This window comes from Chiloscyllium punctatum, chromosome 39 (assembly GCF_047496795.1).
Source record: "Chiloscyllium punctatum isolate Juve2018m chromosome 39, sChiPun1.3, whole genome shotgun sequence".
Classification (NCBI taxonomy): Eukaryota; Metazoa; Chordata; class Chondrichthyes; order Orectolobiformes; family Hemiscylliidae; genus Chiloscyllium; species Chiloscyllium punctatum.
Genome location: NC_092777.1, coordinates 40,782,751 through 40,797,623, shown reverse-complemented (window position 1 = coordinate 40,797,623; position 14,873 = coordinate 40,782,751). Strand labels below are relative to the sequence as shown.

Sequence of the window (14,873 nt, the reverse complement as noted above, 5' to 3'; positions counted from 1 at the left end):
ATATAGTTTCTAAACCAGATGGACTGGAATAGCTTCTGATTCAGTAAATTCCCATACTTCTGTAATGAGTCTAACCAATTCCCTCTTGTACTAGGTCAAGGACTCTCATGTTTTTTATATATAAAAGACTTGCCTAGCTTTATAACCTATAGATTACAGTGAAGTCTGTGCGCCTTCTCTAATCCTTCAAATCTAGTTTGCAAATTGCAAATGAAACTCCCGACATTAAAATCATTTCAGCTTGTTCTGCAACTGATCATCTGCACTTCCATCACAACAGTTTATGGAAACCTTTTAGTTTTTTTTTTCTTCAAAAATTTCCAGGCGACATTGGAACTGACAGCAACTATAATTAAAATATGGATGGAAATGAGTTTACAGTCATGTGAACACAGGTCTTTTGCTCAGACTAATTTATACATCTTAACCTTTGTAGTTGCTTCACAGCTGTGGTTGCCCAGTGCAAATATATTGAACAGAAACAGCCTTAGTTAACAATAGTGAAAATGTGAAGCAGCCATGACGGAAATTGGTGGAACCACTCGGGCAAGGAATGGAAAAGAGAAGAGATCATCAGTCTCCTGTAAGGAACTGAAACTGCCCTCACAAATTGAAAAGAAAAGAGAAATTAATGCCTTCTGGATGTCACATGAAAGTAAAAAAGCACATATAGAAATGGCAACTTCTATTCATAAAGTGCATCTACTGCAAAACAGTTCTGAGAGAGACTAGACAGTATTGGAGTTCATTAGATACAATGATTAGAAAAAGAAGGCCTTTAAGTAGGAGAATGAAAGGAATATGCACAGCAAAGGTTTAAGGGAAACAATTCTAAAGCTTATAATCTAAAACTTTACAGATTGATTTCATGGTTTTTCAGAATTCTCAACATTTTAGAGATGCCTACAAAAGTTGAGAAGATCAGTCAGAACGTGATGCTGATTAACCCAAAATTAATGGAACATTTGGAGGGCACGGTGGCTCAGCGGTTAGCACTGCTGCCTCATAGTGCAAGGGACCTGGATTCGATTTTGCCCTTGGGCAACTGTTTGCATGGAGTTTGCATGTTCTCCCCATGTCTGTGCGGAATTTCTCTGGGTGCTCTGGTTTCCTTCCACAGTTCAAAGTTGTGCAGGCTGGTTGGATTAAACATGGGAAATGCAGGGTTACAGGGTAAGGTGGGTTTGTGTCGGATGTTCTTCAGAGGGTCAGTGTAAACTCGATGGGCCAAATGGCCTGCTTCCACATTGTAGGGATTCTATGATTTGACATTACGATCTACTGAATGGCAGGTAAGTACTAAGTCAGAAACTCCTGAGAAAATGTCCCCAACCTCCGATAACTCAATTGCATGGACAGTACTTGAGTGATTAGATTAGATTAGATTCCCTACAGTGTGGAAATAGGCCCTTCGGCCCAACAAGTCCACACCGACCCTCAGAAGAGCAACCCACCCAGACCCATTCCTCTACATTTACCCCTTCACCTAACACTACGGGCAATTTAGCATGGCCAATTCACCTAACCTGCACATTTTTGGACTGTGGGAGGAAACCGGAGCACCTGGAGGAAATCCACGCAGACACAGGGAGAATGTGCAAACTCCACACAGACATTTGCCTGAGGAGGGAATTGAACCCGGGTCTCTGGTGCTGTGAGGCACCACTGAGCCACCGTGAAAAATCTAAGCCACTCAATTTGTGAAATGACGTTTGAATAAAATGGTTGCATTTTGTTATATGCCAAGAATTCTGAATTGTCCACCTGATTTGAAAGCCATTACTCTAATGACAAAGAGAAGACCATTCTCTCTCCTATGTTGTGATTCTTTTTTTATTTGTTTATGGGGTGTGAGTTTCACTGGCTGGGCTGGTATTTATTGCCCATAAGAAAGAGATGCTGAACTGCCCTTTTGATGTGCTTCAGTTTGTATGTAGTTTCCATTTATAGTGCAGTAGCGGTTTCCAGGTTTTTATCCCAGCAGCAGTGAAGGAATAGAAATATAACTCCATGGTATATGGCTCGGAGGGAAGTTTGCAGGAGCTGTTAATCTCATATATTTGCAGCCTTTGACCATCCACACAGTTAAAGCCGAGAGTTTGGAAGGCACTGTTAGAAGAGATGTGGTGAGTTGACACAATGCATTTTGTCGATGACACACTATGTGTCAGTGGTGACGAGAGTTGAATGTTTAGCGTGGTGAAAAGGGTGCTCGTCATTTGAACTGCTTTTTCCTGGATCATGTCTTAAGTAATGTATTCAGGAGAAAGTGTGGACTGCAGATGCTGGAGATCAGAGTCGTGAGTGTGATGCTGGAAAAGCACAGCAGATCAGGCAGCATCCGAGGAACAGGAGAATCGACGTTTTGGGCATAAGCCATTCATCAGGATTCCTGATGAAGAGCTTATGCCCAAAACATTGATTTTTCTGCTCCTTGGATGATGCCTGACCTGCTGTGCTTTTCCAGCATCACACTCTTGACCCTGGAACTGTACTCATCCAGGCAGGTGGAGAATATTCCCTGGTTTGGCACCTTGCAGATGGTAGACAGACTTTGGGGTGTTGGGGAGGTGAGTTTCTCACCACAGAATTCCTAGTCCCTGATTTTCTGTTGTAGCTATCTTGGTTATATGGCTGGCCCATCAGTTTCTAATTAATGATAATTCCACAGGATGTTGACGATGGGAGATTCTGTGCAGGTAATGCTATTGAATATCAAAGGAAAGTGGTTAGATTCTCTCTTGTTGGAGATGACCGTTGTGTGGCATTTGTTTTGCCTGATGAATGCTTCTTGTCACTTATCAATCCAAGCCTGACTATTTCTTTCTATGTCTGCTTCAGTATCTGGGAGTTGCGAATGGCACTGTGCCATGTGTAATCATCAGCAAACATCAGCAACATTGATCTTCTGATGAAGGGAAAGTTAATGAAGAAGCAGCTGAGGATACTGGACCGAGGACTCAATTTTGAGAAACCCCTGCACTGATGTTGTGAAATGATTGGTCTCCAACAATAATATCAGTGGAAAGTTCTCCCCCATGGCCATTTGACTCTAGTTTTGTTAGGGCTCCTTTATGCTATCTCTAATAAGTGTTGCTTTGATGTCAAGGGCAGTCACTTTAGCCTTACCTTTGGAATTCAGTTGGATAGAGCATATAGCAATGAAACTAGCCAAGGGGCCTGCTTGTTTATACTCTGTATTAGATTACTTACAGTGTGGAAACAGGCCCTTCGGCCCAACAAGTCCACACCAACCCGCCAAAGCGCAACCCACCCAGACCCATCCCCCAACATTTACCCCTGCCCCTAACACTGCGGGCAATTTAGCATGGCCAATTCACCTAACCTGCACATTTTTTTTTGGAATGTGGGAGGAAACCCACACAGACACAGGGAGAATGTGCAAACTCCACACAGTCAATCGCCTGAGACAGGAATTGAACCCGGGTCTCTGGCGCTGCGAGGCAGCAGTGCTTGCCACCGTGCCGCCATGAACCTTCTCTCACCCATCTTTTTCTGACCTTATCATAACCTTCGATTACATTCTTCCTCTTTTTTTTATATTTAGCTACCCTTTAAATACATCAGTGTTCTCAGAGGTATTATTAATTGTGCCAGCTGTTTTGCAACCCACTTCTCTCATTTAAAGTTCTCTGTTAGCAAGTGGTAGAAATCAGGAAAATAATGGAAGTAATAGTAATAGTAACAGAAACCAAGCTGTAACTAGCCTTTGAAACAGATCCCTCTTTTTTTTTGTGTCCATGTTTGGAGCAAGTTTGTAACGAGGTCAGTAGCTAAACGGCCTCAGCGGAATCAAAATTGAGTATTGACACACAGGATATTGTGTTTAATGGTAGTGTTGATGACATCTTCCATCTCTTGCTGATTTGAGAGTGGGGTGATGGGGAAGGAATTAATTGGAATATTTTTGTTGCATTTTGGTTAATGGAACATCCCTGGGCGATTTTCCAGTTTGTCCATTAGATGTCTCTGTTATTGCTAAATTGTAATAGCATGATTGGAAAGGATGTGAATGTAACTATTTCTAATGGATGACGAAGAGAAACATATTTGAACACTGATATGTTTTGTGAAGGAAAATTGTGTTAGTGTTAATGTTATATGTGTATCAAAGAGTTCCATATATACATGTAAATATCTAGTATTGCTTTGGATTTATTGTTTTGATACATTTGCTTGCATACACACTACAGCCAACGCCAAAGGCTTTACACCCTCCTGGTAGGATGTTTGCAAATGAAAGCAGGGACTGAGGAGGCAGCCATTTAATAACATTAAAATGGATTTGAGCATTTCTTGTCAAATTTCTATTCCATTTAATCTGCTACCTCCAATATAATTTCCTTGGTCAGAATGGTGAGGTAAACTGGTCCGCTATCAGTTCTACAGATGTTTCCCTGATAACATCTTTAATACTGTAATAAATGGAGCAACTCACTAGATTAATATGCTTGCATTACATTAGTTATGCTAACATTCAGGCTTCACTGCAGATATCAGCTTAGCTGCCAGATGCTCTAATGTATTTTGCAGTAAGGTTTCCTTGCCCCTTGCCATCTCATGGAAGTGAACTTGTTGTGACTCTTGTTATCTGCCACACATGTTAGCAAATAGTTCTGAAACTCAGCCTGCAGTCCAGATGTTCATTAAATCCTCCTTTTCACAGCAGGTTTGTGGCTTCCTCAGCAATTAAAATATATTCACTGGGAAAGGGAAGATTCCTCCCCCATTCTCCACAGCCTCAATACCACAGTATATTTTGGTGTATTTACCTCTCCCCACCATCTACAGCTTCCTCCCAGTTGGAGTCTGATTTGATCTCAAGAACTGAGAAGTGAAATAACCCCACAGAGGCTAGTATCCAGTCACCAAGTCACCCTTTATTTACATGTGGAGAGTCCTTGACACTGATCCAACTCCCTCCGAGCCAGCTCTGAGTGAATATAACCTTTGAAATTCTTGTTTTTTTTTAATTTTTTATTAAACAATTCACAATGACAGGGCTGAGGACGGCCTACCCACCTTCTGGCTCTCCGTCTGCCCCTACATACCATTGGACTCTCACCCATCCTGATATGTCATCCAGCCCATGGACTGCCCTGGCACCTTCTGGCCACTTCTAGGGCAGCCCACAAGCCTTCCAGATCTCAGCCTGCCCCTACCCACCTTCTGGCTCTCGGCTTCTCTGTAACACCTTCCAACCACCTCTAGGACAGCCCATCCCGCATACACCTTCTTGGGATGACAGTGCTCAGAACAGCCTACCCACCTTCTGGCTCCTGGGGTGACCGACCTCAGGGTGGCCTACCCACCCTCCAGCTTTCAGGACAGCCTACAAACCTTCAGGTTCACAGGATGGCCTACCCAACCTCTGGCTCTCAGGGTGACAGCTTTCAGGACGACCTATGAAGCTCCCAGCTCAGGGACACAAGACAGTACAGGTGATAACCCATTATCAACACACAAACAGAGTCCTTTCTGGTACAGAGCCCATTACCACAAACAGTTCTGTTCAAAATATAGAGTCCATTCCCAGGAACAGAGTCAACTCCAGTATACAAAGTGCATTGTCAGAAATGGAGTTCACTCCAAACTGCAGAGTCCATTGCTCAAAACCAGGTCCACAACCAAGGACAGAGTCCACTCCCGAAGGCAGCAAATGCACACCTCATAGCACACAGGATTCCAGTCTCCATGAAATCCTGGCCCATAAGAACCAGGCCCACTCACAGGAACACAGTACATTGTAAAGGTACAGTTAACTCACAGAGGTTTGGTCCACTCCTGAAGAAAGGTCTTCTTCAAACTCCAGGATACAGCGAGTGCTTACCTCCCAGCATATATACACACACACACACACACACACACAAAGTGTTCAGTCTTTACAGAGGCATAGTCCAAGGGTCAGGCCTACCCACAGGAACAGCTCATCTGGTAAAATACATTTTCTCACAAGGACTCGGTCCAAACACCAAAAAAAAGTGAAGACACATACAAAAAACAAAGAAAACCATAGCCAAGGGCTAAGCCCTGCCACAAAATCAACATTGTCCTTTTCTCAAATTAAAAGAGTGAAGAGTAACACACAGGGTGTAACCAGCCAGTGAAACAACAATTCCCTACTGAGAACGGAGTTACACCTGAAACACATTGACTGTGTAGGTCAGACAATTTAGAAATCAGTCCTCAATAAAAAAAGGAATACCAGTTAACAAAACTGGCTTTGTAAACCAGCCCGTTTAAGAATCAGGTTCCCCCCAAAAATCACAGAAACCAACAGTAGCAATACACACTGGATGTGGGCAGCTAGCTCAGAGTCAGCTCCCTCCCTGACACAAATTGGATAGTCCTTGACACTGATCCAGCTCCCTCAGGGCCAGCTCTCATAGGGAACATAACCGTTGAAAGTCCTGTTTATATCTGTCAGCCAGGGCTTCCTGATTGAACCAGATTAACAGGCCCAACCAGGGAATACATATTCTATGAGTTGCACCTGGCTGACCTTGTTACAATCAATACAAGGTGGTTGATAAAGCTGGTGCAATCACAGAAATGTAAACATAGGAATAAGGAGCAGGAGTCGAACGTTCAGCCCAACAACTCTTTCCACAAGTTCATAAGATCCTGACTGATTTAATTGTAACCGCAAATCCACGTTCCTGCCTCGCCCAGATCACCTTTCACAACCACCCACCCACCCACCGCTCCAGCCTAACAATAATTTACCCATCTCAGCTTTAAAAACATTCAAAGGCTCTGCATCCACCACTTTTTTTGGGAAGAGAATTTCAAAGATTTACAGATTTTTGAGAGAGAAAAAGAAATTCACATCGTTGTTTTAAATGAACAAACATTATTCTTAAACACTGACACCTAGTTCTTGATTCTCCTGTAAGAACAGATAGCTTTTCCACATCCAACCTATCAAGACTCCTCAAGGTCTTGTATGTTTTACTTTATTATTCTAAGTTCCAGTGGATACAGCCCAGCATATTCAATGTTTCCACTGAAGACACCTCTTCTAGTTACTGAATCTGGTAAACCTTCTCTGATGGGCTTCCAACACATTTACATCTTTCCTTAAATAAGATGCCATTACTGTACACAGTACTTCAGCAATGCCCTGTACAGCTGAAGGATAACTTTACCACTCTTGAATTCATTTCCTTTCACCATAACTGATGATACTCTATTAGCTTTCTTAATTACTTGCTGTTCCTGCATACTAGCCTTTTGTGATTTGTGCACTGAGGTACCTAGATTATAAAGCACTGCAATTTCTTACCATTTAAATAAAATGCTTTTTTTATTCTTCCTGCCAACATGGACAATTTCACATTTTCCCACATTATAATCCATTTGTTGGAGCTTTGCCATTCACTTAACCTGCATATGCCTTTTTTTTGTAGCCTCCTTATGTCCTCCTCACAACTTACATGCTGGCCCATCCTTGTATCATACAGCACAGAAGGAGGCCATTTGACCTGTTTATACTAGCTCTCTGAACAATCCACGCAGTCCCATTTCACCGCACTATCCCTGCAAGTTTCTTTCTCTCACATATCTACCCACTTCTTGTAGAAATCATTGGTCATTATCACTGATATGCAATGAGTTCCAGGTGACATCATTTGCTGATTTCTTTAAAGAAAGGTTCTTCAGTCACCCCACGGATTTCTTGTTTAAAATATCAAACCTGTGTTCCTCAGTCCTTGAAATCAAAAGGAATTCAGAAGCTCCTCAGGGCAGTGAGATGGGATGATTATTGTCTTCATTGTCAAAGTTTTCCAACAATAGTTAGTCATTTCTTTGGTCCTCTTGCTCCTCTCCACCCTTCTCTTCTGCTCTAGCTTCCTGAATGTACAGCCAGAACAGAAATGAGAACTCAGTGTGTGCCCCGTATATGGCTGATCAGTTTATCAACAACAATCACGAACTGACTTGTACGTTCTGGGCTTTATCCTGACCACCCCCCACCACCACACCTTTATTAAACAGAAGTATAATACTTGTCATTTTACATTGCTTCCTTTTCCAAAGTTGTTTTGCTATGCAGGTGAGAAACACCATATTTGGAGTTTGCATTCTGAGGGCTGGGAAAATGGTAGTGGATGGCATTCAAAACTGCTGCTGGCACCGTAGCATCTTACCAATGGCAGCAGACTCAGTGTCATCCAGTCAAATTTCACCAATGAAGCCTCGGATGTTGCCTGACTGGCTTGCTTTTTCCAGTGCCACACTCTTTTGAGTCTGCACCAATGAAGGGTCTACTAAGGGTCGTCTCCTGCACTTGCTGGCATTTTACTCATATCAGGAGGGGCCTCTGGCACATGGGGTGACTGGCAGGTTAATCCTGGTAACCTCCTAGCAAATTCTTGGAAATAGGGTTGAATGCTCTTCTGTATAGCTGCTGCATCATTCACGCAGGGGATCTTTGATGGCAATGCCCACCCTCATAGTTATGGCTATGGTGGACAGCTCCTGCCCCTGATTGCCTAAGCCTGCCTGTTTGACCTTGGGATGGTTAAAGAAGAAATCTTTCATGGCCATTTCAATACAATGATGCTGTCTCCTTTGTGATGCCTCAACACTGCCCCCTGTAATGGTGACATTACCCAACCTGCAGTGCTGCTAGTCCTGTCTTTGGGCCATCTTGGGAGGTGGGGCACTATCCTCAATTGGATAACAACCTCTGAATTAGAGTCGTGGAATCATTGAGATGTGAATAGGCTGTGTTTTTTTCCTGGAGTGTCGGAGGCTGAAGGGTGACCTTATAGAGGTTTATAAAAATCATGTGGGGTATGGGTAGGATAAATAAACACATGGTCAAGATATGGGCCAAGTGCTGGCAAGTGGGACTAGTTTAAGTTAGGATATCTGGTCGGCATGGACAAGTTGGACCGAAGGGTCTGTTTTCCGGGGAAAACAACCCCAGTGTAATCAGCCTCTCCCAATCGCCCAAATCCTCCAACCTTTGCAACATCTTGAAATGGTTCAGAAATGATTTACAAGTTTCACAACATCCTTCTGATAGGAGGAAGACCAAAATTGCACACAATATTCCAAAAGTGGCTTAACCAATGTGCTGTATCGCTGCAACATAACCTTCCAACTCCTACACTCAATGCTCTGACCAACAAAGGAATTGATGGCAGTTGGTAAAATGCTAAGGGAGCAGGACTTCACTGCTAGTGGAAAACCTGAGCCCTGGAAGGTCACTTTTGCCCACAGGAAATACACATTTTACATAATTTCATGCCCAATTTATAGTCAGAAAATTGTGTGGAATGTGTGCTGGAGTGTGTTCCCAGCAGACTAGGTTACCTGTCGGGAGTGTAAAATCAGAAAAATGCTGCTTAAACCCCTAGCAGTTTAAGAGGTCAGCTCTATTAAGTTTCCATTTTATTGTTGTGGTATCTCTTATAGTAGGCAATACAAAAGATCTTGAATATATGATTTGTAAATAGAATTACTTACCACAGAAATGTAAACTATGCAGAAATTCAATAACTCTAAACTGGAAATGAGATATTCAACATCCTGTGTCATCATGGTCTTAGAAGTAATTGAAGCATGTATTTCTGAAGGAGCTGATTAGGATAGTGCTGGACCTCTCATCTGTCACTCCATGTTATCATGCGATGGCATAATTTATTAGAGAAGTATATCAACATCAAAATATTATCATAAACTATGTCTGTGAGAGGCAGATTGTTAGTTTTCTGGATGATAGAAATGTTACAAGACCAACAAAAAATCAATTTGTCACTTTAACCTCTCTTTAAAGTGAAACTATATTGGTTTCACCATCTGCATTAGAGACTGAGCCAATGCCTGGAATCTTGTTAAACCTTCGCTATCTGTTTGCTCTGTATATAAATTCTCTCAATCCATAGCTCCTTTAGACTATAAATGATGGTAATATTACACGTGATCTCTGATCCTATTAGTTGCCACAGTTTTCTTATCTGAGCAGATAAAATTAAACCGGGAACATGTGGATAATCAAAATAAACCACTTTCCCTCCCCCATTCAGAGATTACAGTTGGTTTATTTTCTGTAGTCATTTATCACACATGACTCTATGGGTTGCACTATTGCCCCTGAGTCTGAAGGCTGAGGGTTCAAGTCCCACACCAGAGACTTGAGCATAGCAATCTGGCTGACACATCAGTGCAGTACTCCCTTAGTCAGAAGCACCATCTTCTGGAGAAGTAAAACTGTGACTCTGGATGCACTTTCAGGTGGATGTAAAATATCTTGAGATATTATTTCAAAGAGGACTAGGGAAGTTATACCTGATATTCTAGTCAATATTAATCTCATTAACATCACTAGGACAGATTATCTGGAGTCATTGTCATTCCATTTCTGGAAGTTATCTGTACAAATTGCATAGGTACAAATTGCATGCTGTGTTTATTACATTATAACAGTGACTAAAATTCCAATGCATACCATTGGTTGTAGAGGGATTCCAGGTGGCCTGAAGACCTGAAAAATGATATATACTGTACATGTGCAAGTCATTCTTCTCTTGATTTGTCTTTCCCATTGGTTAACATCAGGTTAGCAGCTGGAGCGACTGGGTCATGGTAGACCAGATACAATGCAAACCCAGCCCAACAAAGAACCTTCTATTCAGGAGGCTTTGCACAATAATGCTGAAGACACTTAGAAGCTGGACTAAGTTTGGAATGTTTGAAGTCCCAATCTGGCAATGTACCAGTATTGGATTGGTGATAATTCAATGCAGAAAAATACTGTTCACAAGCTCAGGCAACATTTCACTAATTATGTCTGTGAATCAATATAATGCACTTCTACATATCTTTGTAGATAATTAGCACTGTAGAAATTTCAACATTATAAGTTAGAATTTTACATTAAAATTGCTACCATCTGATTCTGTGCACCGTTGCACTAATAACAATTAGTTTGTGCTACCTTTTGGTTGCCTAATTTAAAATAGTTGATTGTGATGTTGATTGAGCGATTAAAATTAGATTAAGACAACTCTGCAATAATATGGGTGGTGGTTGAATTGGTGCAGCAGGACTGCATTTTTTTGTTTATATTTGTAGGTAACCATAGTGACTATACCTATCATCAATCTCCCTCTCTCAGTGAAATGTCATTTGAATTTCAATCTTTACATTTACCTCCCTCCAGGGAAATGTAAATTGGAGAGGCTCTTTTTGTCCTTAAGTAGGTAGAAACAATTCATTACTGCCTTTAAGTGCCTTGGAGCATGTTTGAGGATATGCTAATTTATATATTTTCTATCTGACACTTCTCCTCACTGCAAATCTTATCCAAAGGCAGTTAAAAATTTGTACTGTAAAAAAATTCATACCTTTTCCAGAAGATGTCCTTTATTGTTGGGTCAGCACAAAAAAATTAAAGTTAAGTGCTAATTTGAAAAGCAGGAGGCCTCTTTTTGTTACGAAAGGGACAAACTGCCTCTCATTGAGTGTGTGTTGTGGTGGGGGAGATTATTTTTATTTTGTTTTCTAACCTAATGTGAAGTAAAAGACAATTTGAATTAACTGCTTCAGAGTTTTTAGTTGTGGCAGATTCTGCTGATCTTTACTGTATAAAAGAACCATGCTGGAGAAATGCAAGATCAACATTTTATTTTTTATTCAGGCTGTTCTGATCATAAAAATGCATTTTTTTTCCTGAGCCTCTATTTATGTTCAGTACTGCTTTTAAATATAGTTTTACTGAAGCTGATAACTTGGCATACAGTTGGATTTGTAGGTTTGCAGTATATCAAAATGATAATGTTGATAACTATTGATGTCACGATAACAGACTGGTAAGCTAATGAAATTGTTTTTCTGTTTTCTGTTACTTCTGGGAAGATAACGCCTTGAGGAAAACGCAGAATATTTTCTCTGAAACAATAAAATAAACTTTTCCACTCAATCAGTGACAGACATTTCTGAGAGAAAAGCACAAGAGAGTAGTTATGTCTCCTCTTTCAGTTTTAAACCTGCAAATTGTTTGTTTTTAAATAAATGTACATTTATAATTTAGAATGTACAAAAAGCCTTGCCTTTCAAACTTGGTGTATCACATTCAGCACAAGGATTTACAGAGTTCATTCTCCAAAACAGGCTATTGAATTTCCAGTTATTATTTCTTTCTAATCTTTACTTGTTTCCCTTACTGCATGGCTTGTGTTGTGGAGTGTGAAATGTAAAAGTATTGGTCTTAATGTATAGCTTTCTGGTTGATATAACAAATAGATTTCCAAACCCTTTAGCAAGGAATCTGTCCTTCTAAATCAAAATCCTACTAAATTAGCAAATTTGGTACTTATTTACAATAAGTTATTTTAAAATCTGAAGATATTCAAACACTTATACTCAAATTTGTTAAACAAACCTGAATGATCAGATCTATTAAAAATGTATCTTTAAAATCTTGCAATGTTCCATCCTAATGATTAAAGTCTAATTTATTAACGGCATTTATGAGCTCCGAGATCATTAAATCTTCACTTTAAATCTTTTGGAAAAGTAAAGACTCGTTAAATTAGTAAATCCCGAGACTGAATTTTTTATGAAAGCTTAGGTTTAACAAATCACATTTAATAAATTGCAATAACCCCCAAATTTAATATTCAGATTGACCAAATCTGAACTTTAATTGACGGGTTTTAAAAGCAAAGCTCACATAATTCTGGGACTCATAAATAATGTAAAAGATGGAAATGTGTACCATGAAAGCTTGGTACCTTATCTCATAAAGCTGCGGGAATCTAAAGATGTTCAATACCATACTATTGCATTAGAGGCTTCACTGTCGATGTGACTACCCACACCAAGATTTAATTTAAAGTAACTAAAACTTCATGAAAAGTTCTAACATCTTCTAAGAAAAGCACTATTTCCACTACCTTCGCCACAAAATCTGCACTTTTTATTTTACTTTATGATGCACTTATTTAATTAGCAACTTACGACATCCCACAGAGAGAGAGATTTAAATGGCAGCGCCTGGGACAAAATGCTAACAGAAGGACGCATAAGTACATTGCCTCAGTTATCACACGTGCACAAGTTATTTTATTACGCTACAATTCTACAGCTACTGGTAAAGCTAATTAAATGAAAAAATATAGTACTTAATAAAAACAAAATCAATTACAGTTTTGGGAATGAAGATTGACAAAGTAAAGTTGCTCAATCAGCAGAGATTGCCATTATTGTTTTAATCGATATCTGAAAGATCAGACGTTGCAGTTTCAAAACCTGGGCAGTATTTGAATAGCGAAGCTACTGATAGGTTAAAAAAAACAATCATTTTCAGTTTTTATTCTGATGAATTGGCAAACCCGAGACACCAGCCAATTATGCTATTTGATTCCAATGAAGTCATTAAAGCGAGCGGTTGATTAAAATTTAGCGTGACAAAATGAAACTATTCAGCAAGGACCAGGAATGGACCTCTCCGTCAGTGCCAAGTTTCCCATTTACTAAACTAAAATATATCACTCGGGGACAAAAGAAGGATCTGAGCTCATTCAGTGGCATAAAATATTCAGCATCCCAGCACACACGGAATTACAGCCATTTGTTCCCTTCACTCTGCTGCCCTTTTTTTAACTGGAAAGCATAAGTAATGCTATTTTTTTTTAAAAAGGAGAGTTTGTAAAACAACAACAAATATATGTATTCAATTGCAAAGCAATGAAGTTACTTGCAATGAGAGTGTGAGAGGTTTGGGCTGGAGTTAGTTTCTCAATGGCTTTGGGACCAAATGGAGGCCCCGACTTCGCATCCAGCAGCAGCCCAGCCAATGGTGCAGTTTTCCAAGAAGCGGCTTCCTAATCGTGTTCCTCTCACAGACTCTATGATGAATTGACAAGAGGTTCCGAAACCTCAGAACACCCACCAAAAGAGGCGGAGACAGCCGTGGTAGGTAGGCAGGGAATTGTCAGGACACCTCGACTTGGGGACGCCCTGGACGTGGGCATTTAAAGAACAAATTCTCAGGAGGGAAGCCATAGCAGGCCCTTCGGAGCTGAGGGAGAGAAACCGAATGTTTGGCCCCTAAAGTTGGGTTGGAGCCTCCCGCTCTGGAGGCCCCTTGATTTTCTGCTGAAGCTGCGGACCTGCCCTGAGCTGGGTACCATAATCAGATCAGTCCCGAGCCACTTCTGTGCTGTGGGCTTTTGGCCGAAACAGTCCCGAGCCACTTCTGTGCTGTGGGCTTTTGGCCGAAACGTCGATTTTCCCGCTCCTCGGATGCTGCCTGACCTGCTGTGCTTTTCTAGCACCACTCTGATCTAAACGTCTGTGCTGTGGGTCTGGCTCCTCATTCCCCCACCCCCAGCAACAGCGGACATTGTGTGAAGGTTTGAGCAGAAGTCAGAATTTTTAACCAAAAAAAAATCCAGTGTGAGCCAACTAATTGGCAAACATCAGATCAACAATGTGATGTGATGCCAAGTGTTATGTTGCTGGGAGTGCGTGGGGAAGAGTAAAATAAAACATGGTCTCTTTAAACGAGCTAGATTTAAAGTACAGTAGCATATTGTGTGGATGGTTGATAGGTGATTTTGCATTTTCAATGTGAGTGGGAATAAGAAATGAATCAGTTGAATTACATTGTATTGTATTAATATATACAATATTACATTAGTACACCTTATGAAAACATACAGCTCATGAAGGCTATTCTCTGCTGTAACCTAACATTTGCAGTGTGTGACTGTTGGTAGGCAGTGGTGCAAATAACTAAGCAGAGGTCAGATCTCCATTGAAATATCTTTCTTCCATCCACTGTCACCAAAAGTAATTGCCAGGAACCCTCAAATATTAATCCCCTATTGCAGTGA

General features: G+C 40.8%; 1 long non-coding RNA gene across 1 annotated transcript in view; it reads left to right on the top strand.

The window, feature by feature from the left end:
• Window positions 1–14,873, top strand: part of LOC140464226 (uncharacterized) — a 36,710-nt gene that overhangs the window by 18,641 nt on the left and 3,196 nt on the right. The window lies entirely within an intron of this gene.